The 21,961-nt window shown below is 51.1% G+C and overlaps 1 protein-coding gene across 3 annotated transcripts in view; it reads right to left on the bottom strand.

The window, feature by feature from the left end:
* The window catches only part of MTA1 (metastasis associated 1), a 721,937-nt gene that overhangs the window by 141,589 nt on the left and 558,387 nt on the right, over window positions 1-21,961 (bottom strand). The window lies entirely within an intron of this gene.

Raw genomic sequence — 21,961 nt, forward strand, 5'->3', positions numbered from 1 at the left:
ACGATTGAGTCTCCTCTCGTGAGACCTCCCTGAACGCTCTTCTCGTGCAGGGGAACGAGATGCAGCTTGTCTCACAGGCGATCTTTCTCTCCGCCTGGGAGGGCTGCGTCTATCCACTTCCTCGACCAGTCTTTGCAGTGGAGATCTGTGCACTGGGCTCACATATTCCTGCTGCCGTCTTGTGGTCCCTGAGTCTCGCCAATTGTGCAGAGGCCTATTCCATCTGGGAGACAACTGCACACCCTCAGTAGGAGGTCTGCGGGCAGGACTTCTAGATCTGCGGGCAGGACTTCTGGATCTTGACTGGGCTCTGGAAGAGCCCGAAGAGTGACGGGAGGCTGATTCAGTCACTAGGATCACCGAACCATGCCTGGATCTCGTAGCCGAGCGTTCAGCTCGTTCACGGTGTCTCGACATCGATCTGGACCGTTCATGGTGCCTCGACGTCGAATGCTCCGAAGGCACATGCCTCGACTCAAGAGCGATGATGACCTCTCGACCTCGACTGGTGCTGCTCCGCCGTCGACGAGATCCTTTCCTTCAACGCCGACTCTCTCTGTGGCGCCGGTGGATAAGGCAACCTCGACGTCGTATGCCTCGACGGCCTCTCGACGTCGATGTGTGGCCGACGACGGAGCTTCCTCTCTTGACATCGAATGTCTATGTGACGTCGGCGGAGGGGTATTGGTCGCCCTCGACGCCGAACGTCGACGAAGATCTCCTCCTTGACGCCGATCGACGCCTGGTTGTCGACGGCGGAGGACTTGGGGCTCTCGACGTCGGTCGCTTAGCCTGCGACGACGGAGGTGAGCCAGCTCTCGACGCCGAACGTCATGACGACGACGAAAGCGGAGGATCCTTACCCCTCGACGCTGAACATCGCCTGGTTGACGTCAGCGGAGGAGTCGCACTTCTCGACGCCGGTCGTCGCCTGGTTGACGACGGCGGAGGTGTAACACCCCTCGACGCCGATCGTCGCCCGGTTGACGGCGGCGGAGGGGTCTTATCTCTCGACGCGATCGTTGCAGAGTTGACGATGGCGGAAGGTCTGGACATCTCGACGACGACATACCTGATCTTCTTGACGGCGAGCCCGCCGTCGACGGTGATAAACGTTGTTTTTTCCAAGAATGACCCACCGGTTGCTCTGCTGAAGCTGCAGGACGAGAAGACTTGCCCTTTGAAGGTTCTCTGGACCTCTTCTTGGCTGGGGACCTCCCTCTAGAAGACCTATGGGCTAGGCCATAGACACGAATCCTCTCTCTGTCTTTTAAAGTTCTTGATGACAGATTCACAGTGAGGGCAGGTCCTTGGGTCATGGTCTTCAGGTAAGCACAGGATGCATACCTCATGGCTGTCCGTCTTTGCCTTCTTCTTGCCACAAGAAGGGCATTTGTCAAAAAGGGAAGGCCTTTTAAGATAAAAAAGCTAACCAACAAGAGAAAACCTACTTGACTAGATGAAAAAAGCCGAAGGTCAAAAAAGTAGAAAACTGAGTGAATTTTCGGTCAGAAAACAGAAAAAGAGTGGAGCTGTGTAACCAGGATCCTTCCTGAAGGAGCCGGAAAGAACAACTGACCCAACTGTCACCCCTAAGGCATGATGGGATACTGGGGGTCATGAGTGCCTTAAAGGCAAGGCGTCAGTTTTTTGTAGCATGCAGCTACAGGTTAGCTTTTCAGTCTTTTTAGACTGTGTGTTTGAAATGCAGCCTGGGAGCTTTCTATGCTTTCAGGATATAATGAGAATTTCTAGAATAGGAGCCCCTAGGACTTTAGATTACCCTGGACCAATCTCTGCAACATATATCTTGGACTTTAGACATTCCATATCCACTGGAAGATATCTCCCTTGTGGTCAAGGAGTGACCACCCTGTCCAAACTGGCACCAAAAGCATCTTTGCCGGTCTACATTTATTAGGCTTCCGCCGGATCCCGGAGAATCTGCGACACAGGACATGGACTTCCAGACATCTCTGAAGCTGACCCGAGATCCCAGCAAAGCTGAGATTCCTAGCTGACACGAGAGACATGGGACCGGAACTCCTGGATATCGTGCAAGTTTGCAACTGCACCTACTTCCTGAAGTTGTGCATTGGGATATTTGTTGCCCTTGCTCGGAGCACCTTTTGCACGAAGCTGAGAGGCCTGCACTCCACTAGTGTTCCGTGAGTCCCCTTTCTTCACCGCAGCTTGAGGCTCCTTCGCGATCATTAGTCTGTTGGCTAGTGGGTCCCCACGAAGGACAATCCTTTGTTTCTTGAGCTTTCCCGGTTGCTACCGACTTGCTCTGACTCCCCTTCAAGGGGTGAGTCCCTCAGACCTTGATGGCCTGCACTGAAGCCAATCTTGTCATCTTGCGTGGGTTGCTGTTGCAAAGGCTTGTTGGGTCCAATCTGGATCCCGACGCTGCAGCACTAGACATCCTTTGTGGGACTGCTCGAATCCAGCTCCTGGTCTTAGTCGACGCCTCCTGGTCCTCGTGGCTGAAGAGTCAAGTTTCACCTACTCCACTTGAAAGCAGCAGACATCGGCTGGCATCTTCCGGTCCCCATCCTGGTCACTGGCTAGTGACCCAGACTCTGTCCCCTCTGCTTTCAGGTTCTTCAGATCTCCGATCCACCCTTGGATCCACCCAGACATTTTTCCTCTGGTCGCCTGCAGCACTTTTTCGCAGCTCTCCATTGGAATAGACGACGAAACCCGACACCAAAAGACACCTATGCATCCGGCTCCCTGGGTGAGGTAACACTAGCACTCCGGTGCTCCTGTGTGTCTTTCAAAGTGCCCAAGTCTAAAGGGGTTCCATCGTAGTTCACTCCCAAGTGTCCTTAACGTAACTGAACTCAGATAAGACGGAAGTCCTCATCCTGGGATCCTCACCCGCCGCTTGGGACGACTCCTGGTGGCCCGCCGCCCTAGGCAGCGCACCCAAACCAACAGACCACGCACGCAACCTGGGCTTCATCCTGGACTCCTCCCTCTCCATGACCAGACAAGTCAACGCCGTCTCCTCGTCGTGCTTCAACATCCTGCGCATGCTACGTAAGATCTTCCGGTGGATCCCCACCGAGACCAGTAAGACGGTCACCCAGGCCCTCGTCACCAGCCGTCTGGACTACAGCAACACCCTCTACGCCGGAACCACCGCCAAACTCCAGAAGAGACTCCAGGGGATCCAGAACGCCTCAGCACGACTCATCCTGGACATCCCCCGCCGCAGCCACATCTCCGGACACCTGAGAGACCTGCACTGGCTCCCGGTCAACAAGAGAATCACCTTCCGTCTCCTCACCCACGCACACAAAGCCCTACACAGCCAAGGCCCAGGATACCTCAACAGCCGCCTCAACTTCTACGCTCCCAAACGCCAGCTTCGATCGACCAGCCACGTCCTCGCCGCCGTCCCCCGCATCCGTGCTCCCACCACAGGGGGACGGTCCTTCTTCTACCTCGCCGCCAAGACATGGAACTCCCTCCCCACCCGCCTCCGCCTGACCCAGGACCACCTCGCCTTCAGGAAGCAACTCAAGACCTGGTTGTTCGAGCAGTAGCAGATCCCCCTCCCCCAGCGCCTTGAAACCCACTGGGTAAGTAGTGCGCTATATAAATGCGATGATTGATTGATTGATTTAATCTTCAAAATTGTATCTTGCTTTTCCTCCATAGAAGTCAATGGTGATTGGCGGCTGTGTTTAGACACTGCACACGTCCCCCGTGGGTCTCCTGCGTCCCTACCTTGGGCAGTTCCTGGTTGCCCCAGCGGTTCTACAGGCCCTAGGCCTCACTTCTATCCCACACGTGGTTCTTATACCATTTTCTTAATATATGGTTTGTGAGGCCCGTAGGGGAAAACGTATACTGTGCTAGTTTACTGTGTGCTATTTAAGTTCTTGTATTGTACTTTTGTCTCTAGCCTCAAAGAGACTAGAGGGGTTGTGTTTAGAATAAATACATATATATTTGATATATACCTTGTGTGGTGTACTTTCACTTGATTATTCAAGGGATTATAGACTGGTAAAACAAGCTGCTTTACATTCCTTCAAGACTTAGCCTGAAGGCTGCTCTCCACAGCTACCACTAGGATAGCTTTATATAAAGGTCCCCTGGCTATTGATATCGCATCTGAGACATAGCGTCTCGTACGGACCCTTGCCACCGGCTGAGTATAGAGTTTCACCCAGTTCACAAATCGCTCACCGATCCCCATTTTTAATAGCACCTGCCATAGATATTCGCACCTGAGCGAATCAAACGCCTGTTCGATGTCTAGGAATACCAAGGTATTCTGCTCGGTCCTGTCCTCTAGCGTTTGCATGACATGAGCCAGACGGCGGATATTCCACAACGTGTTTCTTCCTGGAATAAAACCAGACTGGTCGTCATGCACCAATCGTCTGAGATACGGAAGTAATCTGTCGGCCAATACCGGACTAATTATATTAAGGTCGACATTGAGCATAGAGTTGGCCTGTAAGAGGCTGGGTGTAAGGGGTCCTTCTCCGGCTTGGGGATCATCACAATCAGCGCTTCACGCATGGAGGCAGGTGTTATGCCCGTCTCACCGGCCTCCATAACAATGTCCAGGAGCCTAGGGACCAGGACACCCCCAAATTCTTTATATAGCTTTGCCGCTACGCCATTCATCCCAGGGGATTTAGCTGTTTTCAAATGAGCGATCGCGCTCTCATCTCCCCCCCTTTAAAGGGCACCCCCAGGGATTCCTGATTTTCCGAGTCAAGGCAAGGTAGGTTCACCTCAGCAAGGTGGGCCTCCAAAGCCTGTGGGGCAATATTGGGCTTGAGCACGGAATATATGTTTTGGAGGTGTGCGGTGAATACCACGTTAATCTCATGCTGGGTATAGACCAACCGACCCGATCAGATTTAAGGGCCAGTATCGGGGTAGGCTGAGTCTCCTCCCTAATCAAGCGCGCCGATAGGCGCCCGGCTTGGTCACCCTCTGTGTACCAGCGACGTCTACTCGTGGACCTATTGTATTTGCCCAATGACTCTCAGAGAACCCATATCTTTTGTTGTTGCTCTGTCCATTTGGCTGGTCCCCCCGGGTCTGTGGGCAGGGCTGCCTCTAGAGCTTTTAAGCTCTCTTCCCGTCTCCTCACCCCCACCTCCGTGGACATACATATTCCCCTCAACACCACTTTCATCGCATCCCATTAGAACGCCCTCAAACTGGCCGTGTTCCAGTTCACCTCAAAATAGCCTTCCAACCCTGCCAAGATTGTCTCTTTATAAACCGGGTCCGTCAAAGCCTAGGTGTTAAGTCGCCACAACAGTATTTTGGAACGCGGGCGGCCCAAAGTGTAGGCCACCAGCAGGGGGGAGTGATCGGACAGATAGCGGGCCAGGTCTGTCTCTCTAGAATTCGACCGACCGCTGCTTCCTGTATAAAACAGTAGTCCAATCTGCGGTACGTATTAGCTGCCGGAGTATAACAGGAGTACACCCGGCTATCAGGGTTGTGGTTCCGCCAGATATCCAGCAAGTGGTAGTTGCTAAGCATTTGCCGCAGGGCTTCGCGAGTCTTGGGTTTAGCATCCACTTTTGGGGGGTGCCTGTCCTGTTCCCCAGCAAAGGCACAATTAAAGTTCCCAGCTATAATCAGTTCCACATCGGGTACCAAGTCTAGTTTCCCCAGGACCGCACACAAAAATTCCCCATCGTCGGTGTTTGGGGCATAAACGTTAACAAATAGTTTCTTACCTGTCGGTGTAGTTTTGCAGCTTGATGATCTTTCTAGATTCACTATGCTGTGCATTATTCCGCGGTCTTGTAGTTGGGTCCGGATTCGTAGTCTTTTCTTTCTCTCTTTTTTTTTTCGTAGCCCAGGTGGGCGTCGACATCCCAGGACAGGTCCAACAAAGAAGCATATCATGCAGCTATTAGAGCGTACAAAGCCGCTCTCCGAAATGATAAGACAGTATTCTTTGAAGAAAGGATTAGAAGTTTCTCTAATTCCACCAGAGAAACCTTTCAGATTGTCAAAGAATTACTGAAGGTGCCTGACCCTCCGCTGGCTCCAGATATTTCAGGAGCTAAATGTAATGAGTTGGCGAGATTCTAAAATTCAAAACATTTTAATTACTCTGCCTCAATCTGACTGCGCAGCAGATGTCTGTAGCCGGTCCCTGGTTCCTGGCCCTCAGCTTGATGCGTTTGACCCAGTCTCAGTGGAAGAATTCCTAAATGTTTTGGCCGCTATGAAAAGTGGCTCTCCTAGTGATCCGGTTCCTATGCGGATCCTTAAACTGATTGCTACCACCATTGCTACCCCGGCAACTGAGCTAATCAATGCTTCTCTTTCTCAAGGCATTGTCCCACTCAGTTGGAAGGGGGCCATCGTAAAGGCCCTTCTGAAAAAAACGCAGCTCGACCCGTTGGAATTGGACAATTTTCGACCGATCTCACTACTTCCAGGACTCAGTAAGATCACAGAAAAATGGTGAATTATCAACTTTCCCACTTTCTGGAATCTAATGAGCTACTGCGGAGTTCTCAAACAGGTTTCCGTCCAGGCCAGGGCACTGACACTGCCCTCCTCACAGTAATCGACGAGGCAAGGTGCATCCTGGATTCGGGAGGATCGGTGGCAGTGATCCTCCTGGACCCAAGCGCAGCCTTCGACACGGTTAATCACTGTGTCTTAATTCAGCACCTATCAGACGTGGGAGTTGAGGGTTCTGCCTTGGCCTGGCTAACATCGTTCCTGTCTAATCGCACCTTCCAAGTCTGGGAAGGCAACTCACGATCTGCCTTAATCCCCCTCCAGTGTGGCGTACCTCAGGGCTCGTCCCTGAGCCCCACATTGTTCAATGTGTACATGTCCCCCCTGGAGGATGTGGTGGCTCCGTTTGGGATTAAAATAGTGAGTTATGCAGACGACACTCAACTTGTCGTCTCACTCTCCCAAGTGGACCAATGTCCTGATAGTCTTCACTCTTGCCTGACGAAAATACATGCCTGGATGAGTGAGTCATCCCTCAAACTAAACGGGTCCAAAACAGAAATTATGCTATTAGGGCATAAGGTGACTTCTATACCTGTCGCCATTTGGCCTACCTGTTTGTGAGCTCTTCCCCGCCCAAAAAACGAGGTAAAAAGCTTAGGGGTCTGGCTGGAACAGGATCTCTTGTTCAAAACCCAACTAAAAGAAAACAGCGGGAATCTGTTTCGGCCTACTCTGTTCGGCTCGTAAAGTCCTTACTCTCCTCCCTCCGCCCTCAAGGAAGCTGTTAATCCAAGGACTTATTTTGTCCAGATTGAATTACAGCAATGCCCTCTTCTTGGGTGCCCCAGAAGCCACAGTCAATAAACTGCAACAGACTCAAAATGCCGCAGCCAGGTTGCTTACTGGCACCTTGGCTAGGGCTTCAGCTAAACCAGCACTCAAATCGCTCCATTGGCTCTTATCCGTGAAAGGATAAAGTTTAAATCCTTGTGCATCGCCCACAAACTACTACAAGGTAAGGGACCTTGTATTCTGAAGAGTTTAGTCCTCCCTTACAAGGCCAATAGGTCCCTGCGTTCCAATCACGAGGGTCTGGCCAGAATTCCGAGAGTAAAGAAGGCACGCACAGGAGTCCGCCGATTCTCTGTGAATGCAGCTACTCTGTGGAATGCTCTTCCCCGGAAGCTGCGGGCCGAACCATGTCATTTGCGGTTTTGGAAGCTCTTGAAAACTTTCCTCTTCCCCCAGTGATCCTTTGCCTCCCAATTCCCTCTTGTGAGCGTGACTCATTCTTAGCGCTGGAATGCCCCCGGGTAACCATGCGCTTTACAAATCTGGTTACATTACATTGCATTACATTTCCTTTGGTGTATTTCTGGCGACGTCGGCACGCTTCCCGCGGAAGCTCCCACTCCTGGGCGCCATCTTCGGATTCTTTTTTCTCGTGTTCGTTCTTGTTATCGAAGTTATGACAATGTTCAACTAAAGTTTTTTCACCGCTTTAACCTTTAAGGCTTCTTTTCCAAGTATTGTCTTTGTTTCAACCACCTTTTCTCTCCAGCCTCATTTTTCTGGCGGAGGTGGGTGGGTTCGCTAGTGAATCCAGAAAGATCATCAAGCTGCAAAACTACACACAGGTAAGAAACTATTCGTTTTGCAGCGTGAATCTTTCTGGATTCACTATGCTGTGCATAGAATTTGTAGCGGTTTCTCATGTTTCTGGCGGCTGTGTGGAAGATGAGCGTTGGTTATTGAATATGTGTTGAAGCACCCTTTGTCCGACTTGTGCTTCCTTGTTCATCTGTATATCCACACAGTAGTGCTTCGTGAACGTGTGCACTGAAGCCCATGTTGCCGCCAGGCATATGTCCTGAATTGGTGTGTTAGCTAGGAAAGCTATTGTAGCTCCTTTTTTCCTGGTAGAGTGGGTACGCGTCCCCTCTGCTAGTTCCTTCCCTGCCTGCTTGTGGCAGAACTGTATTGTTTGGGTGATCCATCGCGCAATTGTTCTTTTAGTTACAGGTTTCCCCATGAAACTGTTAGCGAAGGACACAAAGAACTGCTTCGTTTTCCTGTGTTCCTTCTTTCTCTCAATGTAGTGCATGACTGCCCTTCTGGCGTCCAGAGTGTGCAGTGCCCTTTCAGCTCTTGTTGCGGGTTTCTGGAAGAAACTCGGTATCTGTATAGCTTGATTCAAGTGGAACCTTGACACCACCTTAGGCATGAAGTGTGGGTCCGTTCTCATCACCACCCTATCGCTGTGTATCTGTATGTAGGGTTCCTGTAGCGTTAGTGCCTGCAGTTCGCTCACTCTGCGCAGTGAAGTGATTGCTACCAGGAAAGCTGTTTTCATGGTTAGCATTTCTAGGGAGGCCTTGTGAATTGGTTTGAAAGGTTCCTTCATGAGTTCCGTTAGGACTAGGTTAAGGTTCCATGCAGGTGGTGGCACCCTCTTTGGCGGTGCGATCCTCTTTGCTCCCTCCAGGAATCTCTTAATGACCTGTGATGTGAAGAAACTCTTGCATGTTTCTCCTCTCGTGTAAGCGACTATCGCTGCCAAGTGAACCCTCAGCGAGGATGAGCTCAGATTTTTGTTGAGCAGGTGCGTGAGGTACTTTAGCACTGTTGAGTCCTTTTTCATCTTATTGTGTAGCTTTTCCCTCCTGCAGCACAGTGTAAATGTCTTCCATTTCGCTACGTAGCACTTCCGTGTGCTGGGTCTTCGTGCCTCCCGAAGTACCCTTAGGGTGCTTTCTGGAAGTTTCAGATGCGCAAACTCTATGTCCTCAGGAGCCACGCTACGAGGCTCAGGCTCTCTGGCTCCGGGTGCAGCACTTCTCCGTTTTGCATGGAGAGTAGGTCTTTTCTTCTCCTGAATCTGTGGCATGCACTCTGTGTCATCTCCATGATCTGAGAGTACCATGTCTGCCTGGCCCACTGTGGTGCGACCAGTATCAGGGTCATGTTGCTCGCTCTGCACTTGCTGGAGTACCTTGTGTATCAGCGGTATCGGGGGAAAAGCGTAAGCAAATGTCCTGGACCAGTCTATCCATAGGGCATTCCCCAAGGAGCCCTCCCTGGGCTGCCTGGATGAGAAGTTTTGGCATTTTGCATTCTGGCGTGTTGCAAACAGGTCTACCGACGGTGGCCCCCACCTGTCGAAGAGCCTTCTTGTCTCTTGTGCATTGAGTTCCCACTCGTGGGATGCGGATGTCTGTCTGCTGAGCCAGTCTGCTCCTACACTGTCCTTTCCTGGTAGATGTATGGCTAGCAGGTCCATCTTGAGTGGGATGGCCCATCTCCATATCTCCTGCGCTAGTTTCGAAAGCGGGGCTGATTGTGTCCCCCCCCTGCTTGTTGATGTAAAACATCGCTGTTGTGTTGTCTGTTTGGATCAACACTCTCTGGTTGTACAGTTTTGTTTGGAAGGCCTTTATGGCTAGGAAAACTGTCTTCAACTCCAGGTAATTCATGTGTCTGACCGCATCTGCTGGTGTCCACAGGCTTCTTACTTTGAGTTTCTCCATGTGAGCGCCCCATCCCCTCTGGGACGCGTCTGTGGTAATGGTTACTGTTGGCGTTGGTTGCGTCAGAGGCTTCCCCCTTGTTATGTTCCCTATGTTCCACCATGCCATCTCTTTCTGCACTGCGTGCGTTACAACCACTAGATCCTCCCAACGACCTGTAGCTTGTGACCATTGCTCCTGTGGCCATTCCTGTACAGGTCTCATGTGTAGCCGTACGTTTGGCACAAGGTGTATGCATGATGCCTTCATGCCCATGATTTTGCTCGCTGTCCTCACTGTCCGAGCTTGCCCCTTCTAGTAGAGCTGCGTCTCCCTCACGAGCGCCATCGTTCTCTTCTCGCTGGGGAACACCTTGCTCTGTAAGGTGTCTATCTGTGCTCCCAGGAAGATTTTTATTTTTTCTGGTTCCAAGGAGGATTTTCCCCAGTGGATGGAGAATCCTAGGTTCATCAGTGTGCTGGTCACTCTCTGTGCGTGCTGCTTGCACGTTTTGTATGAGCTTGCTTTGATCAGCCAGTCGTCCAGGTAAGGGTACTTGTGTATCCCTTCCCTTCGTAGGTGTGCTGCGACTGTTGCGAGGCACTTTGTGAAAACCCTTGGTGCCGATTTGAGCCCGAACGCCAGGGTTGTGAACTGGTAGTGGTCTTCTTCGATGATTAATCTGAGGAGGTGCTTGTGGCCCCTGTTCATTGGGATGTGCAGGTAGGCATCTTTTAGGTCTATGGTGACCATAAAGTCCCCGCCTTGCAATTGAGGAAGGACCTCTTGTAGGGAGGTCATCGTGAACCTTTGCGTTCTTCCAAACTTGTTTAAGAATCTTAGGTCCAGGATGGGTCTCACAGTTTCGTCCACCTTTGGTACCAGGAAGTATGTGGAATATACGCCCTTGTTCCTTTCCCTGTAAGGTACTGGTTCTATGGCTTGTTTATGCAGGAGCTTCTTTGCTTCCTCCCGAAGTAGCTCTAGGTCTTTCCTTGCTAGTGGCCTTCTTCTTGGTTTCCTGTCCGTTGGCTTTCCTTCCAACTCTATGCAGTACCCCTACTGTATGATGTTGAGTGCCCATTTGTCGGATGTTAAACTCTTCCACTCCCTGAAGAAGTGTTTCAGTCTTCCTCCCACTGGTCTCACATGTACGGGGTTGTCTAGTTCGCGTAACTCCTGTCCGACGTGTTTGTGCTCCACCCTTGGAGTTTTTGCTTGGGTGGGCACATGGAGTTTTATTGAGTCACTTGGAGGCGGGTTGCTGTCCCCCTCTCTTATTCTGTCCACGTCCATTCGCTCTCCCGCGAAAGGACTGGCCTCTTGGTTGGTACTGCCAGGACTGTTTTTGCTGCCCCTGCTGTGTCTGGGTGCCTGCTTGGTGGGCTTATTGGAACACCTGGTGTGATGTTCCTGGCTGGTTTCCTCCCCTCCCGTTAGGTCTTCGTGACGGGGTGCCCCTTTTAGTACCTCTGAACTGCAATGCCCCCATGGATCTTGCAGTCTTGTTATCCTTCTTCAGTTGGCTGAGTTTCTCGTCAACTGGAACCCCGAACAGCGTTTCTCCGTTGAACGGTGTGTTGAGGATGCTGTGCTGCACTTCTGGCTTGACGCCCAAAATCCTGAGCCAGGCCTGTCTTCTCTCCATGATGCCCATCATCATGAGCCTGCTGGAGGGGTCTGCTCCGTCCAGGGCAGTCTTGAGGCAAGAATTAGTTACATTCTTCCCCTCTTCGGCAAGGTTTTCAGCTCTTTGCTTGAATTCCTGTGGCATGTTCTTTATTAACTGGCCCAGCTCTTCCAGGATCTGGTATTGGTGCCTGTTGAGCAGTGCATTGGAATTTGCCATGCGCCAGTGCATTGCGGCATTCCGTTCAATTCTTCTCCCCAACAGGTCCACCCTCTTGCTTTCTTTGTCTGGAGGTGGCCCAGAAGTGGTAGGCACATTGGCCCTCTTTCTTGCCGTTGCTGCGACCGATCCCTGAATGTAGGGTGGGTCCTTGGAGGAATATTTATACTTTTTCTCCGTCCTCGGAGTGACGGCTTTGCATGTAGCTGGTTCCTTGAAAGCCTCTTTTCCCTGTGCCATGACACTGTCGAGCATGGGCAGCAACTGGCTCCTTGTTTGTGTAGGGAGCAGTGTCTGGGGAAGGAAGTCTGCTTTCTGCTTTTCTTCGTCGAGTTTTACTTTGAAAACTGCAGCAGCATTCCTGATGACTGTGTTGTAGACTCCGATGTCATCTGGCAGCGAGGGCCTCGAGGGATACGTGTCGACGGCTTCCTCTGGGCTTTCGGTGTCGACATCCTGCCAGTTTATTTCGTGAGTCTCCGAGGATGCAGACCCGAGGAGTGTCCTGCTGTCGTCGTCTCCTTCATCCTCGTAGTAGGAGGCCTCCTCCTCTTCTTGGTCGTCGAAGGTCTCGACGCCCACCGACTGTGCTTCGACGTTGTAGTCCTCCTCCTCCGTTTCCTCGACCACCTGTACCCTAGGTTTCGTCGGGATTGTGTATTCCTTCATCCTGGCGTCAAAATCTTTTTTCCGCTGCAGGATGTTTTCCATATCGGCCTCGAGGCATCTTTTCTTTTCTCCATTTCGTCCACGTCGAATGGATCGGCCGCTCTTTTTGCTCTCGGGTCCTTCGTCGGCGCTGAAGCGCCCTTCGGGTCTCTTTCCCTCGGCATCGAACGCTCCTTTTCGGGGTCGATTTTCGACGTCTTCTGCTGTTCTTCACCCAGAGTGGGCTGGGTATGCTCAGACGTGAGTCCCAGGCTCTCCACATCACTGGAGTCAAGCTATCCAGGCTGAAGAAGGCTGATAGCCAGAAACCGGTCCTTGGATGCTTGATTCCGGTCTAGGAAAGACATGGCTTGGTAGTTCGGGCTGGACTATTCCAATGAGGCACAGGGTCAAGGCTGATTTGCATATAGCCATTGTCTGACCATAGGGTGGTGTGGAGTGCAAAAAAAAAAGATTGATTTAGGCCCAGATCTTTGTACTGGGGTGAATGTAAGACATTGTTCTGCATTCTGTCCATCAACTGTGTTTTTTTGCAATTTTCACCCCGAGTGGGCTGGGTATGCTCAGACGTGAGTCCCAGGCTCTCCACATAACTGGAGTCAAGCTATCCAGGCTGAAGAAGGCTGATAGCCAGAAACCGGTCCTTGGATGCTTGATTCCGGTCTAGGAAAGACATGGCTTGGTAGTTCAGGCTGGACTGTTCCCATGAGGCACAGGGTCAAGGCTGATTTGCATATAGCCATTGTCTGACCTAGGGTGGTGGGAGTGCAAAAGAACGATGGATTTAGGCCCAGATCTTTGTACTGGGGTGAATGTAAGACATTGTTCTGCATTCTGTCCATCAACTGTGTTTTTTGCAGTTCTCCAGCTCTCAGCGCCTGGGAGTCCTTCTCAGAGGATCCGCTGTGCCTTGGTGTAGCCGCGGACGCCGAAGTTTTCGGCGTCGGCGCTTTCGAGGTTTTGCCCTCAATTTTTCGAGACTCTGGGTCTCTCGGTGCCTTAGGGGCCGTAGAGTCTCCTACCTTATTTGGAGTCTTCGTAATATCGGTCTCTACGACCGTGTAGCCGTCGTGTTCGGCGGCGGTGTTGTCCTCCACGGTGGCTGTCCCTTGCCCTGCATGGTGGCGTTGGCTATCCTCTGTCTCTTTCTCACTCGAAGAGTCTTCGGTGTGAAGGCGGAGCAGCCGTTGCAGTCCTCGCTCTCGTGGTCGACCGGTAGGCAAAGGTTGCAGATCGGGTGCTGGTCCTTCTGCGCGTACTTGTGGTGGCAGTTACGGCAGAATTTGAAAGGAGTGTTGTCCATCTCATGCGTTCAGAGGGCCCCCCTGAGCTTGCATTCTCCGATGGACGTCGAAGTTCTTGAAGTTCTTCTCCGTCGTCCTCTTCGATGATGTAGTCTCCTGTAGTCTTCTCAATCTCTTTTCTTGCAAAAGGTGCGCATTTTCTTCTTCTTTCTCCAAAAATGTCTGGAGCCCTTTCGGGAACAATCCAGACCCAACCGCGGAAAAAAGAATCTGAAGATGGTGCCCAGGAGTGGGAGCTTCCGAGGGAAGTGTGCCGACGTCACCGGAAATGTACCAAAGGTGGGACGTCGACACCCACCTGGGCTCCGAAAAAAAAAAAAGAAAGAAAAGACTACGAATCCGGACCCAACCACAAGACCGCGAAATAATGCACAGCATAGTGAATCCAGAAAGATTCACGCTGCAAAACTAAACACATGTGTCTCCCATCTAATGTCCCCTCTACCACCACGTAGCGCCCATCTGAGTCAGAACTATATTTTAAAACTTTAAAGGGGACTCCAGGTGCCACCCATATAAGTGCCCCCCTGGCAAACCAGAGTATGAGGTCGCAAAATACTGGCCCCTCCACCGCCGTAGAACATATTTCAGGCAATCGCCCAGAGATGTGTCTCTTGTAGAAAGGCCACACTTATCTTATACTGCCTAACATATGTTGCTATCCGAATCCCTTTGATCCTGTTAATGAGCCCCCTAACATTCCATGTTATAAGTTCATAGGTACATTGATCGCCTGCCATAAGTAGAGAATTCTGGGTGATCATGACCCCTGGTGTACAAGGAGGATGAACTGTAAGACGTCGTGTTAGGAACCCCCCACTTCCCTCCGAAAGCTCTCGTGACATCTGGTGACCAGGCAAAAAGCATTCCCATCAGAGAACAGTAAAACAAAACAATGTAAACATTCCCCCTCACCCCACCCTCAGGCAGTAGAACCTCATTCTCATAGCCCAACCGTGGTCTGAGGACTCAGGACTCCGCCCCATAGCCACCACCCTCCCCTTAGAACACCCCGCAACATTGGAACCCCCGCAACATTGTAAGCAACAATAACAGTCAGCAAAAAGCAAATCCCAGTCCTTGTTGTACAACCAGACTGCCTGGCACTGTGCAGCCCCGTCCAACCAACGGCCTAGCCAGGCCTACACAGCACACACTAGTTGGAGTATCTAGACTGCAGGGTGGCGGAAAAGCGCCCCGCCCCATCAGCTACGTTCCCCCCGCCCCCCTGTGGTCCCTACAAATAAATATCCCCCTCCAGCGCTCCAGAGGTCGGTACTTACAGCGTCTTATGTAGTGCCGCCGACCAACAGCCCCTAAAACAGCAGTCCTCTTACTTGTATTTAGGCGGGTCATGAGCCACAAGCAACAGGGTCGGCAATGCCTTCAGGTTCTGATTGAGTTTCCTGGACGAGGCACAATGGGAAAACTTGTTTTGTGTCGGTATGCCCCCCAACTCTTCTCTCAGGGTGCTGTCCGGCCTCACCATGATGCGACCTCTGTCTGGTTCTCTTGTGACCCGGATCGTTAGCCTCCAGTGCTGCGATGCTGGTTCCGTTGTCGACCGCTCCGTCTCCTCTGTTCTTGCCATCCGTGCTGTTGATCCTGCCCTTCCAGGCCCATCAAATCAATCTATTCCGTGGCCTCCTGCGGGGCATTGAAGAAGTGGACCCTGTCTGCATATTGTACTCTGAGCCTGGAGGGAAACATTAGGCTGTACTTTATATTGAGATCTCTCAGCCTCCGCTTGACCCTTAGGAAGTCGTTCCACAGGTCTTGTACCTTTTTGGTATAGACCGGGTAGATATGGATCTCTTAGTTTTCGAACCTGTGGGGGGAGACCATTCTTGCGGATGAACTGCAGGATCATGTCCTGGTCCCTAAAATTAGCAAGTGTGCAATCAGAGTCCTAGGCGGCGACCCTGGTTTGGGGGGGTGGGGGCGGAGGGGTTGGACCAAGGGAGCGGTGGGCCCGTTCCACCGCAAAGATCTTGGATAGTCGTGACCCGGGAGGGCGGAACTGATCCATTCTTCTAGAAATAGATCCGCCGCCGGTCCCTCCGCCTTTTCCGGAAGTCCCAAAAAGCAGAGGTTGTTCCTCCTCGAGTGCCCCTCAGTGTCTTCTGCCCTGTCCTCGAGGTGAGAGGTATGCTCCTTGAGTGCAGACACCTTCGCTTGCAAGTGTTGGACCTCTGACCGCAAGGAGGCCAGGTCTCCCTCCGTGGTAGTGACTCGATCCGCCACCTTCCGTAGGTCCAGGCGCAAGTGATTTATGTCCATGGCCATACCATCCATTTTTTATTCCAATGCCGCTTGAGAGTCTCGAATGGCCTCTAGGATATCAGCCTTATCTTGGGGTGCTCCCTGTGGCGGTCCCTGCTCAGGGTACGGTCTGATGCGCTCCGTCAACGGTGGGCCTGGAATCACATACTGCATAATCTTGTTTGCTTATGCTTTTCTAAGGGGCCTATCTTTCCCCATTTCCAGTGCGGGCTTAACAAAGCTGTCCGCTACCCCAGGCTCAGAAAACTGTCACGGGTAAATCCACTGCTCCTTATGTTACCGGTCGGCCGGGTGTTGTCTGGAGAAGTATTCCACTGAGCTCTTCAAGTCAGACCCCAAGGCCACCGTGGGCCGTCACAGTCCAGCAGGGGTCCAGGGCTGTGGCACCAACCTCCTCCCCCCCCTCCCCCCCCCCCAAGTCTTCTCACAATCTCCAGGGCGGCACCCACCACCGAAGGCTGTCTCAGGAGTGTATGAGTCGGCCTCCTTTGGGAGCACGCCCGCAAGGAGAGGTCCAATCCCCTTTGGCCAGCAGCCTGCCCAAGTAGATCATACTGGGCCGTTAACTGTCATCCCAGACGGGAACACAGCCGTAGTAGGCCAGGACCGGCCCTTCCGAGGTCCCATGCCCGCGTGGAGCGCGCCCCCAGGCGCCGTCAGCTGCACCAGGCCAGCAAGCTGTCACGGTACACTCCTCCGGATATCAAACCCCTCCGGACCACCCACACCACAAGGCAGGTGTCTGGCCTCCGCCGGCTACGCAACGCTGATGTCTCTAGCAAAGCCCTGCCCTCGCTGCCCCCTTTTGTGTGAGAATGGGCACAATTCTGCCAGGATACAGGTAGGAGTCTGTCTTACGGGGCAGGAGCTACTCTACTCAGCGTCTAGCCCGCCATGTGTCCAAGCCACACCCCCAGCCAGTAATCTCTTGATGGCAACTTTGGACAGCAGAGCTCCCATCTCTTGAGGCAAGATGGTCAGATACGCCTCTGAAAGATGCTAAGATGTGGGCAGAAGCTGTGGTGGGTCAAATGAAAAGGAAGGACATAGTCCTGATCGATGCACTAGAGGACTCAACTGTTGGATGTGATGAACTGCCACACTGGGAGGAAATTCAGGATTCTGCCTCCCAAAGGGTAGCAGTGTGACTGGTAAGGGTAAACTAAAGCAGACTGAATGTTAATGCGGCGGCTACGGGTCCTGGAAATACCAATAATGCCCTTGGTGACCTACATATTGCCTGCCGGATCCCTGTCCACCGCCATTAAGTGCCAGAGGTGACTGTTGCAGGGGCAGGGGTGTGAAATTGTCAATATACCAAAGCTCTAGAGTAGGCTCGGAAGAGTCAAAACTGAGGAGCAAACTGTCTGGATGAAAGGCTCAAAGAGCGCGCCACGGCCCAGCTTTTCTTAAAGCGCCCAGGGCGGAAAGGTATATTCATAAGGGATGCCTGCACATCTCCAGAGAACCCTGTGAATCACATCTATGCATATCCAGGATCACCATACTAGTGCAGATTGCTTGCCTCAACCAATCGGCAGTATCCAAGCCAGTCAGAATCATGTATTTGGCAACACTGATCATCTTGGAAAACGTACGCCAAGAAGGCCCTAAAATCTTCTGGGACCACTGGCAACATCTTGCTGGAGAGATCTCAGAAGGCATACATATAGCAGTTTACTAGACTTCATGCTTTGACCTATCGTAGGAAGAAGCTGAGCAAGAGGACTCACTGTTACCTCAGGTGCACATCTGCCGCCCTGGCCAAGTGCCTGTTCATTGTTGGGCAAGGGCATGATTTACTCAAAGTGCTCACATGAGTATTAATTAGGGCTTTGCTGAACGGTATTAAGGACTCATAAGAAGTCCCACCAGGCTGTAGACTTCATTAAGCACATGTTTCAACCTGAAAAGAAGAAAGTATACCCTGGACATCAGGAGCACGTCTGATGACTACATCAAAAGAAGTACTCTGTTCTGTTGACAGCCCAAGGGGAGAAATTAACTCTGTGTCAGGGGAAGTGTTACTAGTTTTTTGTAAATCCATATAAAACTGTCATCATAATGTGGGAGAAAACCATCATCATCTCCTAGGTGTGGCCAGCTCTGTTTTCAGTTGGAACGGAAAAGCTGGTGGTGCAGCGGAGGACAGCTTCATGGTACAGTGTATTTTATCTAAATCAGACACAACAGGAACTAGGTGTGTCAGAGAGGAGTTAGAGGGTAACCTTGACCGGGGTAGAACACCGGAGTCAGTAGAGATACTTTGGCACTAGCAAGATCGACAAAGAACATACTGACGCGGGTCACTGGGCTGGAATGGAAACCGGCTCAGGAGTTTGTGCACAATCCAAGGCGGTTTCTAGCCGTTTAGATTGCACTAAGAATTGATCCACCAGCAATAACCCGATTGGAGGCCCCTGAGAACCCTGGAGCCCAAAGGCGCTCCAGGGGGAGACGGAAGAGTGCCAAAAACTTGAGGTATGGCCTCATTAAATGCCTTGACCTACTGCGATGTAGCTGAAGGTCCGTGGAACTCAAGGTACATCTGGATCAACTGGATACAGAATCTACTGAATAACCTCTACCGCCAAGAATATCTTGTGGTGGGAAGGGCCTCGAGAGAGGTAAAGGGTCCCATTCAGACTGTTGCACTTTAGCCTTTACCTTTTCAGATGTTCCACCCTCCGTGTCTTCGGAGAGGCTTCGTTTTAAGACTCCACATTTCAAGAAGCCATTTCCGAAACCTAGGTCTATTGCCACTGGAACAGGCTACCTTCACAGATGTTGGTCTTAGTAAGAAAAAGTACTGGAGCTTTTGCATTCCTAAATGTTGTGCCTCGGGTCAATAAATGCTGTCATCATGCAGATCATCTGTAAAGTTTTTTTCCCCACTAGTAGCCCTAGGCTATTAATAGTGTCATGTTTGATTCTACCCTTCGTACAGAAGAAATACAGAAGTCTCACTGAGCCGCTGGACAGAACTGTGACCTTGTAAATAGGAAATGTCCTGGGCTCAACTAATGACTCATGGGAGGTGGGTAAAAGCTGGGAAAGAAAAGGAAGGAAATTACCCAGGGCTTTGAAAGGGTCTTCTTTTCTCATGATGTGCAGCCTTAAATCTCAACTACGGTGTCCTCTGGGGGAGTGGATTTCAGATTGCTTGTACCTTGTTGACTGGACTTTGGGTTACATCAAATGAGGTGGATAGGGTACTAAAGTGAATATTTTTCATGTGTGTGTCGATAGAAATTTGGGTATGCAGCTATTGCAATGTTACCATATGACTCCCATCTCTTTATTGCGGAAAGGTCCAATGCCAGCAAAACTGCATATCCTCACTCCTGGACTACAACACAATGCTGCAGACCTTTAAACTCAAGTCAGTGACTTGCAGTGGATGGGCCTGGCAGAGGGTGTCAAAAAGGTGAGGTTACCCTCTGTGCTCCACATTTATCTCTATTCCATAACTCTCTCTCCCAACCTTGTATGATTCCAAAATCGAACTGTTGAACTGGGTCGACGGACACAAGACAACATCTTCTCTGAAGGCAGATTTCTTGCGCTAGGCAAGGAAATGCCTCTTTTGGTATGGTCACCCTGAAGTTTTCTACTGCTGATGCTTGGAGGTTTCTACTCCAGGTGCACTGAGGTCTGCTAACTAGAACTCAGTGCCAGCAACCTGACTCTTAAATTGTATGTCGACTTGGCTATACCCAATTGGAAATGGCTAACTTACAAGTCCCAATTAAATGGTACCCTGGTAACCAGGGCATGCAAATTAGAGGAGTATCCCTAGGCTTGCAGAAATGATTGTGCCACCCTGGAGTTCCTTTAAGTAAAACAAGCCCCCAAGTCCCCACCGCAGACTGATAAAGCAGTCGTACACTTCTATCCCAACTTTACCATTGCTTTCAATGGCAAAGACCTGGGACATGTGTGCAAGTAACCCCTCTGACAGGCCTACTGAGCCCTAAAGGCAGGGTTAAACACATGACACAAGCAAGATATGTACTTTACACGTCCTGACAGCAAAACACACAAAACTACAGTTCTACTGTGGAAACACTTGATCGCACAATTGGCGAGTGCAGGGATACACAATAGCCGCTCAGCTATGCTAACTCCTAAATGGTGCGACCAAAGTGGCCACTCCAACGTATCAAACAACTTGTTACATTAACCCCGACTTGTATCTTAGGACGAAATTAATATAACTTGCTGCAGTGCGCAGCTTTAGCAAAGATGCCACTTTGTTAGGCTTTGAAACTCCTGTCTCTTCCTGGTCACACATGGAACCTGCCCCACTAGACACATTTTTGTCCTCCTGAAGATACCTGCCAATGATTCTGAGGAAGGAGAACAATAAGGGATTGTAGGCTAGGGAGGTGTCGCCTCCCTCCTGCAGGAAGCCCCTAAGGCGTTGGCCCCAAAAGGAAGGCTTCAAAGGTGCAGCCGCCTTTGAAGAACCAATGGGGCAAGAGTGGACTGGCCTCCTGTTTGCAGCACATGGATACAAGAGCTGAAGAAGCCTGCTGGGGCAAGATGGTAAGCCAAAGTTTACAAGCTGCTGCCACCACCGTCGTGCAGCACCAATAACCAAGACCCGAGCACAGGAGTGCGCCCAGAGGTTTGCTGGGACCCTCAGAAGGTGAAGCCTGTGACCGCAACAACGGGTGACTGGTAGTTCAGTGGCGACTGTAATACGGCCAGATCATAGAGGACTTCATGGGACGTCAGCCCTGCAACCAGAACTACCCTCACCATCTTCGTGGACCGAGGAATCCCGGCAGGAAGCCCACCGTCAACCGCGTTGCAGCCACAGTATCCTTAGAGTATCTTCAGCATCCTTAGAGCATCTTCAGCCACCTTCATCCCTAGCATCATGCCTACTTCATAGGAATCCACTGCAACGTAGATAAAGTTCCTGAAACTGTTGAAGGACTGCTCTCCTGTAAAGGTAATTGTTCCTGAGAACCTTGCTGGTCCCCCTGACTAGCTCTTTGCCGAAGTGAGTTGCCCTCAAGTACTTCTAACCGACCACAAATGACACTGACCTAAGTTTTCTTTTAAAAGGTTTACTAAGTGTCCAATTTCTTGACCGTATCAAGGCTTGTGTGCGGTTAAGTGAAACAGCACTGATTTATTTTTGCTTAAAAAATCTAGCTCCCTGGAACCCTCCAGTGCTTATTTGTGCTTATTGTTCATAGACTGGATTGTGAAGCCTGTACCTTTTCCATCACTCTTAACCACAAACAAGTTTTTAAACGAATTCTTTTATACCCCCCCCCCCCCCCCCACCCCCCCCCCCGGCCCACACACCCGCTTCTTATCAGCTCTTGACAAATTTACAGAACTCTCCTTATCCCATCCTAACTATACCATCTTGGGGGACTTCAACTTTCATCTTGAAGTCGTAGGGGACAAAGATACCAATCAACTGATTACTGATCTACTGGCGGTAGGACTACAGCAGCTAGTGGCAGTCCCTACTCATCAAGCAGGCCACACGCTTGATGGTCTCTTCACCAATGACCCTAATATCTCACTTATCACTGTTCTTCCTGTAGTATGGTCGGACCATTCTGCTGTCATTTTCACCATTTTGGCTCACAACCCCAACCCCCCTCAGCTCACATCTCGTACCTCCATTAGTACCAGAGCATTGAAAAACCTGGACTACCCCTCATTGTCCAACATTCTGGCTGCATCTTCCTACACTACCCCTCATTGTCCAACATTCTGGCTGCATCTTCCTACGAGGCAGCACCACATCCTAGTCTCCTGTCAAGCAGGTACCAGAAGTGGATTTTGGATGCTATTAATCATGTTGCCCCGGCGAAATTCATTATTTCTAACCGGGCTATGCCATCTGCCCA

The sequence above is a fragment of the Lissotriton vulgaris genome, chromosome 9 (genome assembly GCF_964263255.1).
Source record: "Lissotriton vulgaris chromosome 9, aLisVul1.2, whole genome shotgun sequence".
Taxonomy (NCBI): Eukaryota; Metazoa; Chordata; class Amphibia; order Caudata; family Salamandridae; genus Lissotriton; species Lissotriton vulgaris.